The 21,950-nt window shown below is 42.2% G+C and overlaps 1 protein-coding gene across 1 annotated transcript in view; it reads right to left on the reverse strand.

Annotated features, from left to right (window-relative positions):
* SNAP23 (synaptosome associated protein 23) overlaps window positions 1–2,630 on the reverse strand; it is a 189,475-nt gene extending 186,845 nt beyond the window's left edge. The window contains exon 1 of the mRNA XM_053697811.1: window positions 2,559–2,630. The gene's annotated coding sequence lies outside the window, so the exon portion shown is untranslated. The remainder of the gene's footprint in view (window positions 1–2,558) is intronic.
* Between the last annotated feature and the right edge of the window lie 19,320 nt (window positions 2,631–21,950).

Raw genomic sequence — 21,950 nt, forward strand, 5'->3', positions numbered from 1 at the left:
CATCATGCAGGCCCGATCGCCGGGGTGGGAGCCCTCAGATCTCCCTGAAGGCGGGAGATTACAAGCGATAGCTCTGAGCCGTCGTTAGCACCAGAGTGGGAAACTCTGCGATGGCTCAGAGCCGTCGTTAGCACACAAGGCGTTAAACATACCAGCCATGTTGGCAATACCAACTGCAACTCTATAAATCCCATGTATTTGCTTACGGTAAAAGGTGTAGTTTAGCGTCCCAAATTCGGAAGGTACCACATCCCGCCGTGGGTGGGGGACCATGTATAGGTTCCCAGCAGTGGTTACAGCACCCGTGAACGATATTGGAACAGAGCAATCAACTCCACATTTACCTAAACATTTTATATTTTTACTGTTATGATTCAGACATTTTAAAACAACTTTCCAATTTAATTTTATCACCAATTTTGCTTTGTTTGCTTGGTATTCTTAGTTGAAAGCTAAACCTAGGAGGCTCATAAGCTAATTTCTTAGACCTTGAAGGCGGCCTCTTATCTAAATGCATTTTGACAGTTTTTCACCACTAGAGGGCATTAGTTCATGTGTGTCATATAAATAAAATTGAGCTCACGCACGTGAAGTTACCTAGGAGCCAGCAGTGATTGGCTTATATGCGAGTCTGTCAAAAGAACTTAGATAAGGGGGCAGTCTGCAGAAGCTTAGATACAAGGTAATCACAGAGGTAAAAAAAGTGTATTAATATAACAGTGTTGGTTATGCATAACTAGGTAATGGGTAAAAAAAGGAATTATCTATCTTTTAAAACAATAAAAATTTTGGTGTAGACTGTCCCTTTAAGAAACGTACACTTAACCGTGGGAATTACTTCAGAAAGGTAACATGAGGGGGGGATGGACTATGGATAGGTTCCCAGCGGCAGTTGCGGCGTCCGGGCAGGTATTGGAACAGATCGCTCTTTCCAATATCATTCCCGTGCGCCGCAAGGCTCTGTTCCAATAACGTTCCCGGGCACCGCAACCGCAACTGGGACCCTATCCATGGTCCCCCCCATGGCGGGATGTGGTACCTTCCGAATTTGGGACGTTAAATTACACCTTTACCTTGCTTACGCTGCTTCGTACATGTTGCCCAACATCTAAGCATAAAAAAACACTAGTGATCCATTATTTTACATGAATGTGCAGCACATGCAAAAAACAACTCTCGCTTGCTGCCATTTATTTTATTATATGTAAAAGCTAATTAAATATCAACATATAATCAGAGAAGTTTTCAACAACTGCATAACTCAAATACAAAATACAATTAATTTATAAATACAAGATGGTCAAATTATGCCCCAGAAGCCTTAGCTTTAACCTTTTCCCGCCGTTACGCTGTTTTATTCCGTCACAACGGCACTGGGCTTTAAAGCCGTTATGACTGAATGCAACGTCATAGCCAACAGCTGTCCTGAAGCCTACTGCGCTTGCAGGTTTTGATCGTGGTCTGGAAGGCTTTCCTAGCGTCATAGGGACATCCCCCAGACCCTATCGTGATTTCAATTTGTCTACATCGGAATGTTGTTCCGATGTAGACTTTATAACCTAGTCACGAAAGGGTTAACAGTGATAATATATGCAATCTATATTCAACACTATCCATAAAGGGACAGTCTAGTCAAAATTAAACTTTCATGATTCAAATAGGACATGCAATTTTAAACAACTTTCCAATTTACTTTTAACATCAAATTTGCTTTGTTATCTTGGTGGTATTTTTGAAAAGCTAAACCTAAGTAGGCTCAGACAGATTTGTAAACCGTTGAAAACCACCTCTTAGCTCAGAGCATTTTTAAAGTTTTTCACAGTTAGACAGTACTAGTTCATGTGTGTCATATAGAAAACATTGTGCTCACTCCCATGGTGTTATTTAGGAGTCTGCACTGATTGGCTAAACTGCATGTCTGTCAAAAGTACTGAGGTAAAGGGCTGTCAGAAGATTCTTAGATACAAGGTAATTACAGCGGTAAAAAGTGCATTAATAGAACAGTGTTGGTTATGCAAAACTGGGGAATAGGTAATAAAGGGATTATCTACCTTTTTCTTTTCCCAATAAAAACGTTGGTGTAGACTGTCCCTTTAATACAGCGTGCTTAACAGTGGATATGTACAGTACACAATATCACACTGCTATAACTAGATATTGATTTAGAACTGGAAGTAATACACTGTAGTTTGTCGAGGATTTAACCCCTTCGGTTGCTACATAGCGAGAATACACAGCAAACACTATCAGTAGCTAGGATCAGTTCTCATCTTTTTCACTCATTCTTTAAATCCATTTCGTTAGTACATTTAATTATAGTACGTTTGGAAGAAGCCTTAACTAATGCTATATCACAAACCTCCCATATACTTACAGTATTCTAATCATCAAAAGGGGAAACTCACAGACAAGATAGCTGCAAACGTCCGGCTACACCCAATAAACCAGCATTTAACGCATAATAAATGAGACAGACATTTTCTCTACTGTTGTTACGTAAGCACATGGCTAAATGCATCAGCATTCCGATACACAAAAAGTATACGGGACAAACTTACCTAAGCAAAGTAGCAGAATTCCACAACAATCCCAAAGTAATGGCTGACGTTTCCTTTCTACACGTCACGGTGACCGTACGTCTGACGTAATCACGCCAGATAGTACAGCTGATGGCAGCATGCCATCACTATAGCAACAGATAACGAGATTGCGATTGCGTTACTTAGACCCTTAGATGATTTGTGTGAACGTCAGCTGAGTGAGTGAATTGATGTCGAATTGATGTCGTAGCTCTCGATGTATCCAGATCCCGAGGTTAAAAATATATTAATCATCGTGATGAATTTTTGAAGCTTGGATACAAAGTTAAAGGTTTACACTGCTAATCTAGCAACATCCATGAAATTCCCATTTTAAATGCTGATCCCTTTGGTCAGATATTATTGAATCACATAGATATAATTCAATGAATAGTTAAGTCTTAGAATACTCTTTTCTTCCGTCTTCCTGTGTAAATGTCTTTATTGAAGCATGCTGTAATAGAGACCGTTCTAATACAGATCTATATTGCAGCAAGATAATTTCATTATAGCGATTAGAATCCAGCACTACTCATAATCCTATGTTAGAATGGAAGGTGGAAAAAGGGATTCATTTTATCTGTTAAAATTCTCCTTTATTGAAGTTCTGGGTCAGAGTGGCAATATGAGGGTTTCAAATTCCATTAAGTTATATGAAATTATATCTGTCTTGAAAATGGACTTGAAGTTGAAATTTTGCTATTCTATTTGACTCTGTACTTTAAAAAAAGTTGAATTTTAAGATTTAATGAATTCTGGTGGTAATTTTTAAACTCACTCAACAGCCTCCATAAAATGAGCAATATACATGAGGGCAGTCAGTATCTGCCTTTGTGGACTTAATTATTGTGTTTAAGCTAACTGCCTATAAACAATATTCAGTCTTAAAGGGATAGGAAAGTCAAAATTAAACTTGTATGATTCAGGCGAGAGGCGGAGCCAACCAGGGGAGAAGCTGGTCGCAACCTTCACAAGCTCCCTCTTTGCTTGCGCAAAAACTCTATTTTAGCCTAACAGTATTTATTTGTTTTACCTCCCAGTTACCCTATTTATCCCTCTAGCCTAGCATACCCCTCCGGTTTATCTCCTGAACACCCTCCTGATCTCATTTTCCCCCTCGCACCCAGTGACGTGCAGTGAGGTCAGAGACTGGTGAGGCACTAGATATGATACGCCGGAGAAACACATGTGCAGAGGGCCGCAAGTACCCCCAACAGGGCAGGTTTAAATGATAGCTGAAGCAGTGCACAGGTGACATAATCAGGTGATGGGTGAGAGCAAGTTAGTAACCACTGAGTAACTGATCAGCTGATTACTTCACCTGTGCACTGATTCAGCTATAATGAAAACCTGGCCTGTTTGGGGTACTTGAGGACCATTGTTGAGAAACACTGCACTAAAGCACCAGCTCATCGGAAATGTATTGATCACCTGGAGAATAAAGCACACATACTCTGCTCACTGACACCCACACACACTCTGCTCACAAACACACTCACACAATTCTGTGGCACAGTGCCAGTTACTAAGCAATTAGAATGATCCACAATCTCTTCTCTACTCACTATTGTATTGTAAAAATATAAATAATTTACTATACAAGTTTTACAGAAAGGACAAGTTATCAATACTGCCAAGCTAAACTGGTCAGCAATCAAGCGGTTAAAATTAAAACATGAGCCTTAGCGAATCAAATGTTTTTACACCTCTTAAATAGCCCATTAGTGAGAAGGTGGTCAGGAAGCTATGAGTACGGCACTCCAGCCGAAACGCATAAGGTTTGGACACTAAGGGCATGTTTTGTCTTGTATCCATACATGTATGCTGTTACAAACTGCTGTTTGTAACTGGCCCTTTAAATGGAAAATTGCCCTGCTTCCCTGGATTGTGGAGAAGCCTATTTGCCAGCCTCCTTCCACATGACTATGGCCCCTGGAAGATTGTGCCCCTGAGGACATATTGACTTTTGTTGGGTGTGTGTGGCCCTTTAAGAACCGTCTGGGGACATATTGTGACTTTGGTGAACAATGCCCCTTTAAGACTATGTCCCCAGACCTGTGAAATGACTTGTCCCTGGCTTTCTCCCACTTGGTTCAGTTTCATTGTGTGCCATTAAGTGCTATGTGACAGACCCTTCGGTCAGAACTACAGAGATAACTTTGTTCAGCTTCAAGAAGCATTCTAAATACAAGTTTGCTGGGATCAGCTCTAATTAAGTTTAGTGATAAAACATTCCCATTGTCTAATCAGACTTCTAGTAGTGATAAGGTGGACTGCATTGTTTTATTGTGTGTAAAATGTTATCTGCTGAAGTAATGTTGTGGCCTGTCAAAGGGAGTGTCTCTTTATCTAATATCAAATGTGTGATGGGGGATTTTATGCCTCCCCCTGAGAGTGTCCTGTTTGCATGTAACCTCAATAAAAAGCAGGCTGTGTGCTCCAGCACTTCAGACCTATTTTTGACCCTCTAACTTGCAGCTTTGACTCATGTGTGTAGGATACAGCTTATAATCACTACAGGGATTGCTATGCTCTTCATACTCCCTTAGCTACAGGGATTGCTACAGAAGGAAGAGGTTCACCTACTGGAGCCTGGTCATAGGTCCAGGGCGCAGAGCAGACGGCGAGATACCAGCCCAGCAGCGGTGGTTCATAGAGTCTGCATTACTTATGGTGGCTACGCAGCAGTTATAGAGTGTCCACGGTGCTGCTGCTCCTTTGGTGAGCGCTAGGAGCATCCTTTTCTACGGTCCAACTTCCAGCCAGCCTGGAGGCAACCGTAACATTTGGCGGCAGCGGTGGGATCGCGTCCTAGCGCAAGGAGCAGCACCACAACAGCACTGGTATCGTAGGAGAGTAATTGAGGGCAACGCTAGCCACTGCGCAGCGTCCCTACCTACAGCAGCATGGAGCTGACAAGACACTGGTCAGAACCCTGTGAAGAGCACCTCAACCTGATCCGTCGCTATGAGGGCGCTGATTTCGTTCCAGAGGTAAAGAGGCGGCTAGTCCGATATGGTCCAGACCCTGCACAGGAGGTAGTCAGTCGCCTCATCCGGGAATTGGCTACTGAGAACGAAGCGGCACGAGCCTTTGAGCGCCAACTGTGGAGTTTGAGGGTATGGACACCTGGTCTCTCTCCCCAGCCGCAGCATGTTCCACAGGGAGAGGAGAGCAGCGACCTCCCTCCCCAGCGGCAGTATACTGTGCAGAGGGAAGAGACAACCGGTCTCCTTCCCCAACCCCAACCAGAGATACCAGAGGCAGCAGTCCTCATAGACTGGTCCTGGGAGGACCCCCAGCAGGCAGGTGGAGATGGGACCGCAGTCTCTCTACCGGCCCTACAGGGATGCTGGGCAGGCGGCCCAGATCCCCAGCGACAGACCCAGCTACAGGGAGGGGAGAGCATCGACCTCCCTCCCCAGCCGGAGTGTGCCTTCCAGGGAGAGGAGACAACCGGTCTCTCTCCCCAGCCGCAGCATGTTCCACAGGAAGAGGAGAGCATCGACCTCCCTTCCCAACGGCCGCCGGAGTATCAGGAGGAGGAGGTAAGCCAATCTCCCCCTCCCCAGCTAACTCCTAACTTGGGCCCAGGGTTAACAGTGGAGATGTTAACCCCCACTGACCCCCACGTTCCCTTTGCCACCGGGCAGGACTATGCCCCAATTCCCCCAGCAGAAGAGCAGGCATCAGGACAGAGCGCTGCTGGCCTCTGCCCTACAGACCTTGTCCTTGTTACAGAACTGGCCTGCAAACCCCTCACCCCAGCAGAAGCGCTGGCACCAGGGCAGAGTGCCGCTGGCCTCTGCCCCCCAAGTACCATCAGCTATTTGCCCAGCTGCGCCAGGAAGGTAAAGGATGCTGCACTTTCATCCTGCAACCTGGAACTTACAGGCCAGTACTACGTATTGTGGGGTGGCTACTTTGCTGCTAGCGATTATTTGTGGGTGGGTTGCGAGACTAACTTAGGCACTGACCGGCAGAAGGTCAGGTGCCTGGTTAGTCTCCCTCCAAAAGGGGAGATATGTTACAAACTGCTGTTTGTAACTGGCCCTTTAAATGGAAAATTGCCCTGCTTCCCTGGATTGTGGAGAAGCCTATTTGCCAGCCTCCTTCCACATGACTATGGCCCCTGGAAGATTGTGCCCCTGAGGACATATTGACTTTTGTTGGGTGTGTGTGGCCCTTTAAGAACCGTCTGGGGACATATTGTGACTTTGGTGAACAATGCCCCTTTAAGACTATGTCCCCAGACCTGTGAAATGACTTGTCCCTGGCTTTCTCCCACTTGGTTCAGTTTCATTGTGTGCCATTAAGTGTTATGTGACAGACCCTTCGGTCAGAACTACAGAGATAACTTTGTTCAGCTTCAAGAAGCATTCTAAATACAAGTTTGCTGGGATCAGCTCTAATTAAGTTTAGTGATAAAACATTCCCATTGTCTAATCAGACTTCTAGTAGTGATAAGGTGGACTGCATTGTTTTATTGTGTGTAAAATGTTATCTGCTGAAGTAATGTTGTGGCCTGTCAAAGGGAGTGTCTCTCTATCTAATATCAAATGTGTGATGGGGGATTTTATGCCTCCCCCTGAGAGTGTCCTGTTTGCATGTAACCTCAATAAAAAGCAGGCTGTGTGCTCCAGCACTTCAGACCTATTTTTGACCCTCTAACTTGCAGCTTTGACTCATGTTTGTAAGGGACAGCTTATAATCACTACAGGGATTGCTATGCTCTTCATACTCCCTTAGCTACAGGGATTGCTACAGAAGGAAGAGGTTCACCTACTGGAGCCTGGTCATAGGTCCAGGGCGCAGAGCAGACGGCGAGATACCAGCCCAGCAGCGGTGGTTCATAGAGTCTGCATTACTTATGGCGGCTACGCAGCAGTTATAGAGTGTCCACGGTGCTGCTGCTCCTTTGGTGAGCGCTAGGAGCATCCTTTTCTACGGTCCAACTTCCAGCCAGCCTGGAGGCAACCGTAACATATGCTTTTATTGGACTAATAAAAGAAGAAACTTTTAAACTGCAGCTCCGGACTTTTTGTATCTTATCAATACTGCCAACACAGCTGCTGCAATATGGTGTTAAAGAAACGCACATGCACATCCCACTTAGGTATGCTCTTCAACAAAGGACACCAAAGGATACCAAAAGAATGAAGTACATAATAATAAAAGTAAAATAGAAAGTTTATTTATTTATTTTTTGTGTGCAGTTTCTATATTCCTTTCAAAAACTAATTTGATTTGCTGACATGGGGCCAGTAACAGTTGATGCTAATTCTCAAAATATAAATAACTAGAAAAGTCTATTAAAATAGCATGCTCTACCTCAATCATGAAAGTTTAATTTTAAATGTCTCCCTTTGACTGTTTAACCAGTTACTTTACAGTGGCATTATTTCTAAAAACATCTAACTGCAATAATTACATATATTTTTGAAATGACTCATTATCTCCTTTTTATTAATATAAACTTGTATAAAAGCAGCACATATTAAAAACACAATGCAACAGCTTTCAATTGATTTGTGAATTACAAGTTAAAAGCAGTCTTTAAATAAATGGAGACACAGAGAAAAATAAAAATAGATATTGCATCCTCTGACTGAACAGACATAACATATATGGAGTTTGTACCTAATTAAATCAAATAACCATGAAAAAGGGAGGCTTAGCAATATTCAATGTCAAAAACTTTAATTTAAATAATGTGGACACTGCGCACTTAAAGGGACATGAAACCCAATTTTTTTTCTTTTGTGATTTAGATAGAGCATGCCATTTTAAACAACTTACTAATTCACTTCTATTATCTAATTTGCTTAATTCTCTTGGTATCATTTCCTGAAAAGCATATCTAGATAGACTCAGTAGCTGCTGATTGGCTGTTACACATAGATACCTTGTGTGATTGGCTAACCCATGTGCATTGCTATTTCTTCAACAAAGGATATCTAAAGAATTACGCAAATTAGATAATAGAAAAAAATTGTAATGTTGTTTCAAATTGTATTCTCTACCTGGATCATGAAAGAAAAATGTTAGGTTTAGTGTCCCTTTAACTTCAAACTCTGGGTTTTAAATGATGGATTTAAATTTGAATTGACCCTTTGACTTCCTGTCAGTATTGGGTTATGCTCACTTACTGTCCCCCTGTTAATGAGCTGCATCTGAACACAATTTGTGAATCACAAGAGATGCAGAATACTACTTTACTCTTCTGCTTGGTGTCATCTGTTCTTAGCTTACCTCAGCTTCCAGTTGTGTCACATGACCCTGCTCACTGCATCCTCTTTCTGATTAATCTATATATCCTTCAATTGCTAGGAGGCATCAAGAGGGGTGCCTCCTATTGGTCCCATTTTTTGCTGCTAATATATTGACAGAACAAAGGTGGCGCTGCAGCACAGCTTTTCCTTTGACCCATGTACTGCAATGGTGTAACCAAATTTGATCAAATGTATCAGTCTGTGATGTGTCTTATGACAATAATCAGAGTAATCAAAGTAAGGCTTAAGATAATTTTGAATAAAGCAATATTTCCTTTTGATATAAATATTTGTTTTGTGTCACACGAACAACCTTGCTAATATGATATTACCCTGGTTGTCACTGTGACTTAATATGGCCTCACTATTATCGGCTTTAGTCAGATTTATGGCAGAGTACACTGAGATAATCGTAGGCTAGATAATAATAACAGTTCATACCTTGTCCGCTCTAAATAATATGGAAGTTACCGGACTTAGTGCTGAGGGGGACTCCTCCTTGACAGAGCTTGAGCGCAAACAGCCGGTACAGCTTCACAGACACGCTGGAGACTGGCGGCGGCGGTAGCTGATGACGTCACCGCAGCTCCTGTTAGCTGTGAGGAATTGCAGAGTAAGGAGTTCAACGGAACTCAGCTGAACAGAACTGAAATTGAGAATGTAACAAGATCAGGTTAGTCTGTAGAACAGAAAGTACTTCTTATGATAAGGCTAGTCGAATGTTGCTGTAAGGAACATCTTCAATAATCCAGCAACAGGTAAAGGCAGGCTGTGAGTTTTATAGGGAGGAGGAGGAGGATCCTTAAAGAGACAGTGCAAAGCAAATAAATTCCTTACAGAGCCCCCCCCCCCCAAGGAAACCACAGCGAGGTTTCAAGGACGCGGTCTGTCGGGGTGTCTCCGATGGAACTGTGACACCAATCTGGGAGCAGAGAGATTAGAGACAGGTTCCCATGAATCCTCCTCTGGACCATAACCCAACCAACGGACCAAATAGAACAACTGTCCTCGGACAAGTCGGGAGTCGATAATACTGTGTACATGGAATTCCTGCCGGTCAGGTGAAGCAGAGGAGTGCGGAAAATGAGTAAGTGGAGGTACATCCGAAAGACATGGTTTCACTAGAGATATATGGAATGTAGGGTGCACCTTCAGGGAAGGTGGCAGATCCAGAGTGACAGTGAGTGGGTTTGAGATGCTGGAGATGACAAATGGCCCAATATAAGTATGACCCAATTTCCTACAAGGGTAATGCAAATTCAAGTTCTTAGTGGACAACCAAACCCGCTGACCAACTGAATAACGAGGTCCCGTTCTATGTCTCAAGTTGTAGTACTTGCTTTGAGTAGCTTGAGCATCCAAGATGTGAGCTCTTACAGAGGAAAATATCCGAGAGATGTCATTCATGGTATCATTCACGAGGGGACACGGTGTATCCACTTTAGGTAGAAGATCTGATCGCGGATGCAATCCATAATTAACGAAGAAAGGAGAAAAACCTGTGGAGGAATTCACATGGTTATTGTGAGCGAACTCTGCTAGATGAAGATATGTCGCCCATGTGTGTTGCTCTTGAGAGCAATAACAGCGTAAGTACTGCTCAATGCTTTGATTCACCCTCTCCGTTTGTCCGTTGGACTGTGGGTGGAAAGAAGTCATCAGGCACTGTTCAATGTGAAGGGATTTACAGAGATTTCTCCAGAATCTGGAAGTGAACTGTGTTCCACGATCACTTATAACAGTCTTGGGTATACCATGTAACCGTATTATTTCTCTTATGAACAAGTCAGAAGTTAGTTTAGAGGTGGGTAAGGCAGTAGTGGGAATAAAATGAGCCATTTTGGAAAATAGGTCTGTTACAACAAAAATAGTATTAAATCCATTAGATCTAGGAAGGTCAACTATGAAATCCATGGAGATCTTCTCCCATGGTCTGTTAGGCACTGAAATGGGTTGTAAGAATCCGAACGGTCGTTGTTTAGCGTGTTTGGAAGTAGCACAGGTAACACAGTCAGACACGTATGTTTGTACAGATTTCCTGAGACCAGGCCACCAGTAGTAACGAAGGAGTAGTTCAGTAGTCTTTTCTGTACCCATATGTCCAGCTAGTGGTGAATCATGGACCTGTTTTAAAACAACTTGGCGATGTTCAGGGGGAATATATAATTTGTCATCTTTATAGTATAATCCATCTGGCTGTAAGGTAAGATCCTCTAATGGAATCTCAGTATTAGCGAGTTGGTCTGCTTTGATTTGAGTAGTGAGTAACCCGATGAAACAGTCTTGAGGGATGTGACCGTGGATGGAGAATTTTCTGGAGTATTTCTGGTAGGCATTCGGGACAAAGCATCCGCTTTACCATTCTTTTCTCCAGGCCTGTAGGAGATGTTGTAGCGAAATCTTGAGAAGTATAGACTCCAACGTAATTGCCTGGATGAGAGAGTCCTGTTTGATTGTAGGTACTGCAAATTCTTGTGGTCAGTGAATATAATTATGGGATGTACAGCTCCTTCCAGGAGATGTCGCCAGTGGTCAAATGAACTTTTAATCGCCAGCAGCTCCTTCTCCCCGACAGGGTAGTTCATCTCTGCCGGTTGTAGAACCCTGGAGAAGTAGGCCACCGGATGAAGGGGTTCTTTACAAGAAGGTCTTTGGGAGAGGATAGCTCCTATGGCATATTCCGAAGCGTTGACTTCCAGGACAAACTGATGTTGCAGATCTGGAAATCTAAGTATGGGTTCAGATGAGAACTTTCGTTTAAGGAAATCAAATGCCCCTTGAGCTTGTGGTGTCCAGTAAAATCTATTATGCAGTTTGGTAAGATCAGTGAGAGGTTTGCTGATGTTAGCGAACCCTGGGACAAACTTCCTATAAAAGTTGGAGAACCCCAGGAAGCGCTGTACATCTTTCTTAGAGGTGGGTGTAGGCCACTCAAGTATTGCTTGAACCTTTTTAGTATCCATTGATATACCTTGTTCAGTGATGTGGTATCCTAAAAAGGTGATATTTTTTGTTTCAAAGGTACACTTTTCAGGTTTTGCGTACAGTTTGTTCTGCCTTAACCTGAGTAAAACTTCCTTGACATGAAGTCTGTGTTGGATCAGATCAGAGGAGTAGATCAGAATGTCATCTAGATAGACTATGACGTAAACATCCAGTATGTCCCTGAAAATGTCATTAATGAAACATTGAAATGTAGCTGGGGCATTACACAAACCGAATGGCATTACAGTATATTCATAAAGACCATATCTAGTCCTAAATGCTGTAAGCCACTCGTCCCCAGCTCTTATTCTGATTAAATTGTAGGCTCCTCTGAGATCCAACTTAGTGAAAAATGAGGATCCTCATTGTTACAAAATGCTGTTTGTAACTGGCCCTTTAAATGGAAAATTGCCCTGCTTCCCTGGATTTTGGAGAAGCCTATTTGCCAGCCTCCTTCCACATGACTATGGCCCCTGGAAGATTGTGCCCCTGAAAACCTATTTAACTTTTATTGGGTGTGTATGGCCCTTTAAGAACCGTCTGGGGACATATTGTGACTTTGGTGAACAATGCCCCTTTAAGACTATGTCCCCAGACCTGTGAAATGACTTGTCCCTGGCTTTCTCCCACTTGGTTCAGTTTCACTGAACTTCAGAACTACAGAGATAACTTTGTTCAGCTTCAAGAAGCATTCTAAATACAAGTTTGCTGGGATCAGCTCTAATTAAGTTTAGTGATAAACTTTCCCATTGTCTAATCAGACTTCTAGTAGTGATAAGGTGGACTGCATTGTTTTATTGTGTGTAAAATGTTATCTGCTGAAGTAATGTTGTGGCCTGTCAAAGGGAGTGTCTCTCTATCTAATATCAAATGTGTGATGGGGGATTTTATGCCTCCCCCTGAGAGTGTCCTGTTTGCATGTAACCTCAATAAAAAGCAGGCTGTGTGCTTCAGCACATCAGACCTATTTTTGACCCTCTAACTTGCAGCTTTGACTCATGTGTGTAGGATACAGCTTATAATCACTACAGGGATTGCTATGCTCTTCATACTCCCTTAGCTACAGGGATTGCTACAGAAGGAAGAGGTTCACCTACTGGAGCCTGGTCATAGGTCCAGGGCGCAGAGCAGACGGCGAGATACCAGCCCAGCAGCGGTGGTTCATAGAGTCTGCATTACTTATGGTGGCTACGCAGCAGTTATAGAGTCTACGGTGCTGCTGCTCCTTTGGTGAGCGCTAGGAGCATCCTTTTCTACGGTCCAACTTCCAGCCAGCCTGGAGGCAACCGTAACACTCATAATCTTTCTATTAATTCTGGGATCAATGGGAGGGGGTATCTGTTTTTCCTAGTGCGTTTGTTCAACTCTCTGTAATCTATTATAGGTCTAAGAGTACCATCCTTATTGGTAACAAAAAACATACCAGCACCCGCAGGGGATGTACTAGGTCTTATGAAACCTTTTTTGAGGTTCTCATCAATATAGACCTTTAAATGTTCTAATTCTGGTTTAGAGAGTGGGTAGAGATGACCGAAAGGTATAGATACCCCTGGTAGCAGATCTATGGGGCAATCATAGGCCCTGTGGGGTGGAAGAGATTCTGCTTCAAACTTATCAAACACATCTCTAAATTCATGGTATTCTAAGGGTATGTTGTTGTCAATGTTAGTTACAGAGAGGAGAATAGAATCATTAGATGAATGTTTTACCCCTGAGTGGTCAGGAAATGAAATAGTTAAGTGTGCCCAATCAATAAGAGGTCTGTGTGAACTTAACCATTTTATACCAAGAATTACACTGAACATAGGAGAAGAGATAACATCCAAAGAAATAAGTTCTGAATTGTGATTGGCTGTATGAAGGTGTAGGGGTATAGTTTGGTGTGTGAGAGGACCACTAGACAAAATACTACCATCAATGACTTTTACTGAGACAGGAGTTTGCTTTGCAATCACAGGTATTTTATTAAGTTTCACAAATTTCATGTCAATGAAGTTTCCGCAGGATCAGGTGTCAATTAGAGCCATCGTCTGGATCTTGCAGGATTCCCACTGTAAATAGACAGGAATTGTGAGATAAGAGGTAGAAACTAACTTAAAGAAAAAACTAAGTTGAAGTTGTGGTTTCTTACCGAACTTTTGTTTTGCCAGTTGGGGGCAATCTTTCACCTCATGTTTAGGAGATGCACAATATAAACAGAGGTTTAGATTCTTCCTTCTGGTCTTTTCCTGCATAGATAATGGTCCCTTAATGAACCCAATCTCCATGGGCTGTGGCAGGTCCTTTGGAACAGTAGCAGGGGACATAGGTAATCTCTTTGCAACACCCAATCTCTCGCAACGTCTCTCTCTGAGACGCCTATCTATAGAGATAGAGACTGTGTAGAATTCCTCCAGGGTCTCAGGTACCCCTATACGTAATATCTCATCCTTGAGCTCTTCACTTAAACCCAAACGAAATTGATTTTTTAGTGATATTTCGTTCCACATAGCATCTCTAGCAAAAATTTTGAATTGAGTGATGTATGTTTCAACTGGGTTTTTATTTTGTTTTAAAGCACGCAAATTATTTTCTGATGATATCTGTTTGTAGGGATCATCATATAGTGTTGACATTTCAGAGAAAAAGGCTTCCAATGATCCCAAAATAGGGTCCTCTTTCTCAAAGAAAGCATCCGCCCATGCCCTGGGCTCACCTCCAAGGTAAGAGATTACCGTTAGCACTCTGGTTCTCTCTGTAGCATATGTCTTAGGTTTTAGCTGAAACATTAGCAGGCAGGAATTCCTGAATTCCCTGAACTGTGCTCTATTACCAGAGAACCTTTCAGGAGTTGATACAGCAGGTTCAGGTGTGTGCTCAGTAGTATTAGGTTTGGCTGCTAAAGTTTCTCTGAGACAGGCTTTTAGAGCCTGATTCTCAACTTGTAATTCTCTAAATGAATTGGCTAACAGATCAACCCTGTCAGACAGGCTTTTTAAATGATCTGCCATAGTGTTAGGTTCCATATTTAGGTAAATGTGAAAGTATCAAAGACTGGAAAAGCTGTGCAGATCCTTTTTTATGGCTGGATTATTATGTAACCAAATTTGATCAAATGTATCAGTCTGTGATGTGTCTTATGACAATAATCAGAGTAATCAAAGTAAGGCTTAAGATAATCTTGAATAAAGCAATATTTCCTTTTGATATAAATATTTGTTTTGTGTCACACGAACAACCTTGCTAATATGATATTACCCTGGTTGTCACTGTGACTTAATATGGCCTCACTATTATCGGCTGTAGTCAGATTTATGGCAGAGTACACTGAGATAATCGTAGGCTAGATAATAATAACAGTTCATACCTTGTCCGCTCTAAATAATATGGAAGTTACCGGACTTAGTGCTGAGGGGGACTCCTCCTTGACAGAGCTTGAGCGCAAACACCCGGTACAGCTTCACAGACACGCTGGAGACACCACAGCTCCTGTTAGCTGTGAGGAATTGCCGAGTAAGGAGTTCAACGGAACTCAGCTGAACAGAACTGAAATTGAGAATGTAACAAGATCAGGTTAGTCTGTAGAACAGAAAGTACTTCTTATGATAAGGCTAGTCGAATGTTGCTGTAAGGAACAACTTCAATAATCCAGCAACAGGTAAAGGCAGGCTGTGAGTTTTATAGGGAGGAGGAGGAGGATCCTTAAAGAGACAGTGCAAAGCAAATAAATTCCTTACAAATGGAGAGAAGCGTTCCTGTACCAGCCTCTCCATAGCATTACATGGGGGGGAAAATATTTTTTTTTGGACTTTTTTTTTGTTTTAATTAAAATTCAATAAGCGTTGGCCACATATGGCAAGGTAGGCACTGCCTCCCCTGCCTCCTACGAGTGCACGTCCCTGCTCGCACCCGCATCTCTGCTTCACTTTGCAGCCGCGGGGATTTGCCACATCCAACAGCTCCGGGACTTCAGTGAGGCCTCAGCGCATCGAGCGGTCTTTGCAAATCACTTACCGCCTCTCCTGTGCAAACACCCAGATCCTTAAGTGGCCGCACACTCACTGAGCATGCCAGCCCACCAGCGCACAACTCCATTACCGCAGTGCCGCGGCCCAAAACGAGGAGGCGCCATCTTGTGCTCAACCGGCTCACCTCGTGGAAAACTACAGGAGCACATTTGGAGCATCGGCTCTACTGCTCACCTCTTCTTGAACCGCCACCACCCTAGCTCAGCAATAAGAGCCTGCACAGCAACCCATACACAGCTCCGGAGTCATCAGACCCCCTAAGTAAGTAGCACACCGCTGCTCTCTCTGTGGCTCACGCAGCACAGGCCCCACCGGGTTAAAATTTACAGATTGCTGATACTGCTGGGGAAGTTAAACCTCACACACAAAGTGATCCCCCTTGTAATACCCTAACATTAGGAGCAAGCAAAATTTTCAGACCCTCATTAAAAGCCTCAACACACCCCAGATTGCTTCATTAAACGCTCAGGCCCTGACAAGAACAAAAAGAAAGAAAACAACAGAGAAACTTAAGGAGAATAATCTTTTATCTAGGGTGTAAGCCATAAACACAATCAAGGGAGCACTGGACTGATTTGACCTATATTGGGGGTGAAGTGGTTAAACTGCTTTATTAATGACTGCTGCTTTCACATATTTAACCCCTTTCTAGTCATTGCATATCTGAATACAGCTATGGAATAAATCTTTACTAGCCAATTCTGCCTGCCTACCACGTGGTGCTAGCCACAGTGTGCTACCTCATCTAAGCATTTTTCTAAACCTTACTTAATTAACCCTGTATCCCTGCTGTGTGCTCTAGTGGGACATCCTAACTCAACAATAGTAACCTCAAAATGTCACAGTCTGCTAGGAAAAAAAGATAGCAAACAACCCTACCCTCCAAAGAAAACAGTGATAGATCACTTTGGGCCAACTTATCCTGGGCCCCAAAATGAAGCAGAAGCCCCAGATTCGCCTGGATCAGAAACTTCTGAACTTATGTTATCAGCACTACATGACATGCAACAATCCACAACCTCTGAGGTTACTCCTACATTTATAATGGATTCATTGAAATCTCTTCTGGATAAGCATCATGCCTCCTTTGCAGCCAAGTTAGCGGCCTCCACTGCCGAACTTAAGAAAGAAATCACGTCTACAAACGAGCGCCTAGATTCATTAGAAAGAAGACATGAGGATCTTTCAACTGAACAATCGAACATCCTCAGTTTCACGCAGCAACTCTCAGATTACTTCGAAGTGGTTGAGGACAAGATCGCTGACATGGAAGACAGATCCCGGCGAAATAACCTCAGGATCCGGGGGGTGCCGGAGTCTGTCTCCAATTCAGACCTTCAGGTATATCTAAAAGAACTTTTCCAATTATTGGCCCCCAAAACTACTGAGGGTGAAGACCTAATGGACAGAGCTCATCGCTCATTGAAACCCAAAGGCCTGTCCGAGGACCAGCCTCGTGACATCATTGTCCGTCTACATTGCTACACCTACAAGGAGAGGATACAGAGGGCGCATTTTCTAAAACCTGCCCTTCCTGATAAATTTAAAAATATACAAATTTTTCCGGACTTGTCAATGAGAACACTCCAAAAAAGAAAGACTTTCATAGAAATCACCACCACATTAAGGAACAACAATATCAAATATCGGTGGGGCTACCCTATTAAACTTCTCATATTCAGGAACAATCAAATGTTCACTATTCTAAAAGCCTCTAAAGGATATGAACTCCTCCAACACTGGAATCTACTTCCCTCACAAAAGAACAAACCTTCACAACAGCACAACCAACTAAGAGCTACAGCGGAAGAATGGACAGCGCCTGCTCTCACTTCAGAACGCCTATCTCAATCAGGCTCCAAGGAACAACAGAACGCTTCAAGTGATTCTAGGCCCAAAGCCTCTTTGTGGACGACACCGAGATCAAGAGATCTCTCTCTACACAACCAACATGAGGCCTTGAAATGGTCAGCACTTCCCCCAAGAAGGGAAACTATTCCCTTGGAACCACAATGACTTTTCTCACAAGTCCCCCATCCTGACTGAACTCTTTTTTCTACTGATATGATAAGGGAGCCTTATCAGTCACTGGTCGATGTACCAGTGACTGATAAGTATACCCTGATTTGCACCTTAACCTTGCTTTATCCCATTGTATTTCATGTATTGTCTAGGAATTTATGCTACCTTACTAAGTTTAGGCTGTTTCCTCTTTTTTTTTTTTTTTTTACCTAGGTTGGTTTGTCACACACAGGTTGTCTAAAGTAGATATAAAAGTTGTAAGCTACCTAATACACATAGACAATACCTATTTGGACGCAACCCCAGAGCTAGCCACTTAATCTCTCATATGTGCAGAAAGTAGGTTAGATACAGCACAAACCCCTACCAGATGTACCTGCTCCACTAAAAGTATTACCCATAGGGTTATAACTGTTAAGACAGTTGTTTCTTTTCCCATAAGTGCAGAAAGTTGGTTTGATATAGATTAATGCCCTACCAAATATACCCAGCTCTGCCGAATGCATCACTTATGGGGCTATAATTGTTGGACTCTTGCCCAACTCCGTAGAATTTAATAGTCAGTTTGCCCCCCCACCTATCATACAATTTAAATCACAATCTAGTATAAATAAATATATTGTCTCCTGCTATCCCTAGTTAGCTCACATACAATCTTCAACCAACGAGATATAGCTCTCACTAAGTCATCACTGATAGGCACAAGGGTAGCCCTGGAAATTATTATTGGTACTCCTCACAGTTACCCCTGCATGCGGATACTACTGCTGTTATTGTTAATGTTTCCTTAATATGTTCTGTATCGTAGAATGCTTTGATTTTTACACTTGTTATGACTAACCTTAGAACTGCCATGTTTTTTAATGCACATAGCAACATTATGTATGGTACATACATTCTTCCTGCTACTTTACCTTATAACTCCACTGCTCTGCAGACAACACCCTTTCTTGTACCCAAGAATTCACGCTAATTTGAGATACGAGAGCTGAAAGCTATCCAATACACATAAGCAATACCTATTTGGACGTAGCCCTTAAGGTAGACACCTAATCCCCTATACATGCAGAAAGTAGATTAGAAATAGAGGAAACCACCACCAGGAGCACCTTGTTGTGCTAAATAAATTACCCGTAAGGTTAAAATCGTAAAGATAGTTGATTTATTTCCCATACGTACAGAAGGGTGCTTAGAAATAGATCAACTCCTTAACAAACACACTTAGCCCAACCTAATATATTGCATATAAGACAATAAATGTTGGATTCCCGTTAGCCCTCACAGAATCTAACATCACTTTTGGCTCCCACCTCTTATGCAGTTCAAGTCACAACTTAGTAAAAACAATTGTATTGCCTCCTGTTAATTCTAGATAGTTTACATTTAATCTTCAGCTAGAAGGGTACGCCTCTCATTGAGTCATCATTGGTAGACACAAGGGAAGCTCTGGAGTTCCCTTCTGGAGCTCCGCACAGGCATACTTGAGCACTGTTGTTATTGTTGCCATGGTTTGCTTTGTATAGTTAAATGTTTTGCTTATCACACTTGTTATTACTGACTCCAGAATTGTCATATTTTATGTTGCACACAGCAATATTGTGTATGGTACACACGATATTTCTTTTATTTTACCTTATTACCCTCTTGCACCACAGACTACACTCCTTTTTTCATAAACTCTACATGCGGCAGGCAGAGCGGCTGCCTAGTCCACTCCATCTTTTTATTTTATACACAACTATCCCACCCTACACCCCCATAATCCTATGCGACCAGCACTTTTCTCCCCTAACAACTCACATTCACTAAGTAAACTAATTATTTAATACCTCCCACCTCCCCCCCTCCAAATTCCATACACGCCCCCCCCCACCCTCCTTAATTAAGGTACCCCTATCTATTAGGGGGCTACAAAAGCAGTTATTCTTGCCTATACCGCAACCCCACAGAACCTCTCTTTTCTTTCTTAAAGAGGAGAAGAGAGAGGGGAAAGAGGAAAAGAAAAAGAGAAAAGAAAAACAAGTAAAGGAATTTAAAAGTAGAACTTATCCTAACACATACTAAGCAAGCTACACATTCACTTCGATACTAACCTCCCAATCGATACCGTCTATTCCATCTCTCCCTTAGTACTATCTCAAGGCTCCCCTAACCCTTCTCCCCTTTTTTTTTTTTTCTTTTCTTCCCCCTTCCCTTCTCCATCCTCCTCTCACCCCCCTACTCCTTGTTCCGTCCTTCCCTTGGAAGCTTCCTCTACTAAAATGACACTCATTTGCACTTCCCACAACACTAGAGGGCTTAATACTACGAATAAGAGGAGCAGACTTCTAGGTCATCTAGCCCATACTAAAACACACATCGCATTCCTGCAAGAGACACATTGGATTGATGGGACACCCGTCCCTCTGAATTCCAAACATTTCCCAGTTGTAGAAACGGCCTCCTTTACGGGAAAGTCAAGAGGGGTTGCGATTATGCTACATAAGAGTTTACTATATGAAAAACTAGAAGTAATCAGGGACCCTCAGGGCAGATATCTAATCATTAATTGCAAAATTGATGATGTCCCGTACACCTTAGCAACCTACTACGGCCCAAACTCTGGGCAAATACAAGCATTACATAAATTTCTAAGACTCCTATATACACATAAAACGCATAATTTGCTGTTAGCAGGAGATTTCAACATGTTATCAGACGCTAACTATGATAGACGTTCGCAACAGTTACCCCACAGACCTTACTATTTCATCTCCACATTAAAACGACAACAAAAGCTGGGGATCTCCTCAGTGTCTATATGCTAACTGCAGCAAAGCTGTCAATAGCTAGACTATGGAAGCAGAAACTCCCTCCAGTGTGGAGTGACGTCACCAAGACAATGACATATCTTGAGACTATGGAGCTCCCGATATTCACTCAGAACAACAAAGCCACATTACATTCACAAATCTGGGACCAATGGAAGTCTCTCAGACAATAACCTGGTAGGCACATCCACCCGACTCCCTTCCCCTTCTCCAACCCCATATAATGGAATAAAATATACCAATGTAGCTTCAGCCTAACCCTCACGTTCCCTTTCCTTCCCACTCCCTTCTTTTCCTTTTTTTTTTTTTCTCTTCCCTCCTCCCCACCCCTCCTTACTTTCTGGTATCTGACTAGTATGCCTAGCTTTCCAAATTCATCTATGCCTTTATTTCCAGATGGATGTGTTTTTGCCCATGCTTCTCACCATCGATAATTTCTTTTCTTCAATGTATAAGAATAACACCCATGTTTTCTCTGCAGTTTACAAAAATGGACTGAATATTTAATAATTGCTTTCTGAAACTTAATTTTAATACCTTTTGTCCTCAATTGCATTGCAAGGTTCATACTGTAAGGCACACATGCCACATTATTTTTCATTCTGTTTTATGTACGCTTGTTTGTATTCTTTTGTCCATATTTCAATAAAAATTATTTTAAAAAAACAAAAAAACTTGTATGATTCAGATAGAACATATCATTTTTAAGATACTTTTAAATTGACTTAAATTTTCAAATGTGCTTCATTATCTTGGTATCCCGTGTTGAGAAAGAATATGCACATATCCTACGCTAGTGGGATCTAGCTGCTGATTGGTGCCTTCACACATTTTTCTCTTGTGATTGGTTAACCAGATGTGTTCAGCTAGCTGTTCCTTCAGCAAAGGATAACAAGATAATGAAGCAAATTTGATAATAGAAGTACATGTTAAAGTTGTTTAAAATGGTATGTTCTATCCAAGTCAGGAAAGAAAGAAAATGTGGGTATTTCCTTTCCCTTTAAGTGATTTTCTGATAAGAAAATGCCTGTTAGAATGAGATTCAAGAAATATTTAAGTTTTGTCAGATATTTCTTACTGTTCCTCATACACCATAATGGTGTTTGACACAGTAAAACAGTCTCAATTTAAAGGGACACTAAACCCATTTCTTTCTTTCATGATTCAGATTGAGCATGCCATTTTAAGCAACTTTCTAATTTACTCCTATTATCATTTTTTCTCTGTTTTTTTGCTATCTTTATTTAAAAAGCAGGAATGTGATGCATAGGAGCC

The sequence above is a fragment of the Bombina bombina genome, chromosome 1 (genome assembly GCF_027579735.1).
Source record: "Bombina bombina isolate aBomBom1 chromosome 1, aBomBom1.pri, whole genome shotgun sequence".
NCBI lineage: Eukaryota > Metazoa > Chordata > Amphibia > Anura > Bombinatoridae > Bombina > Bombina bombina.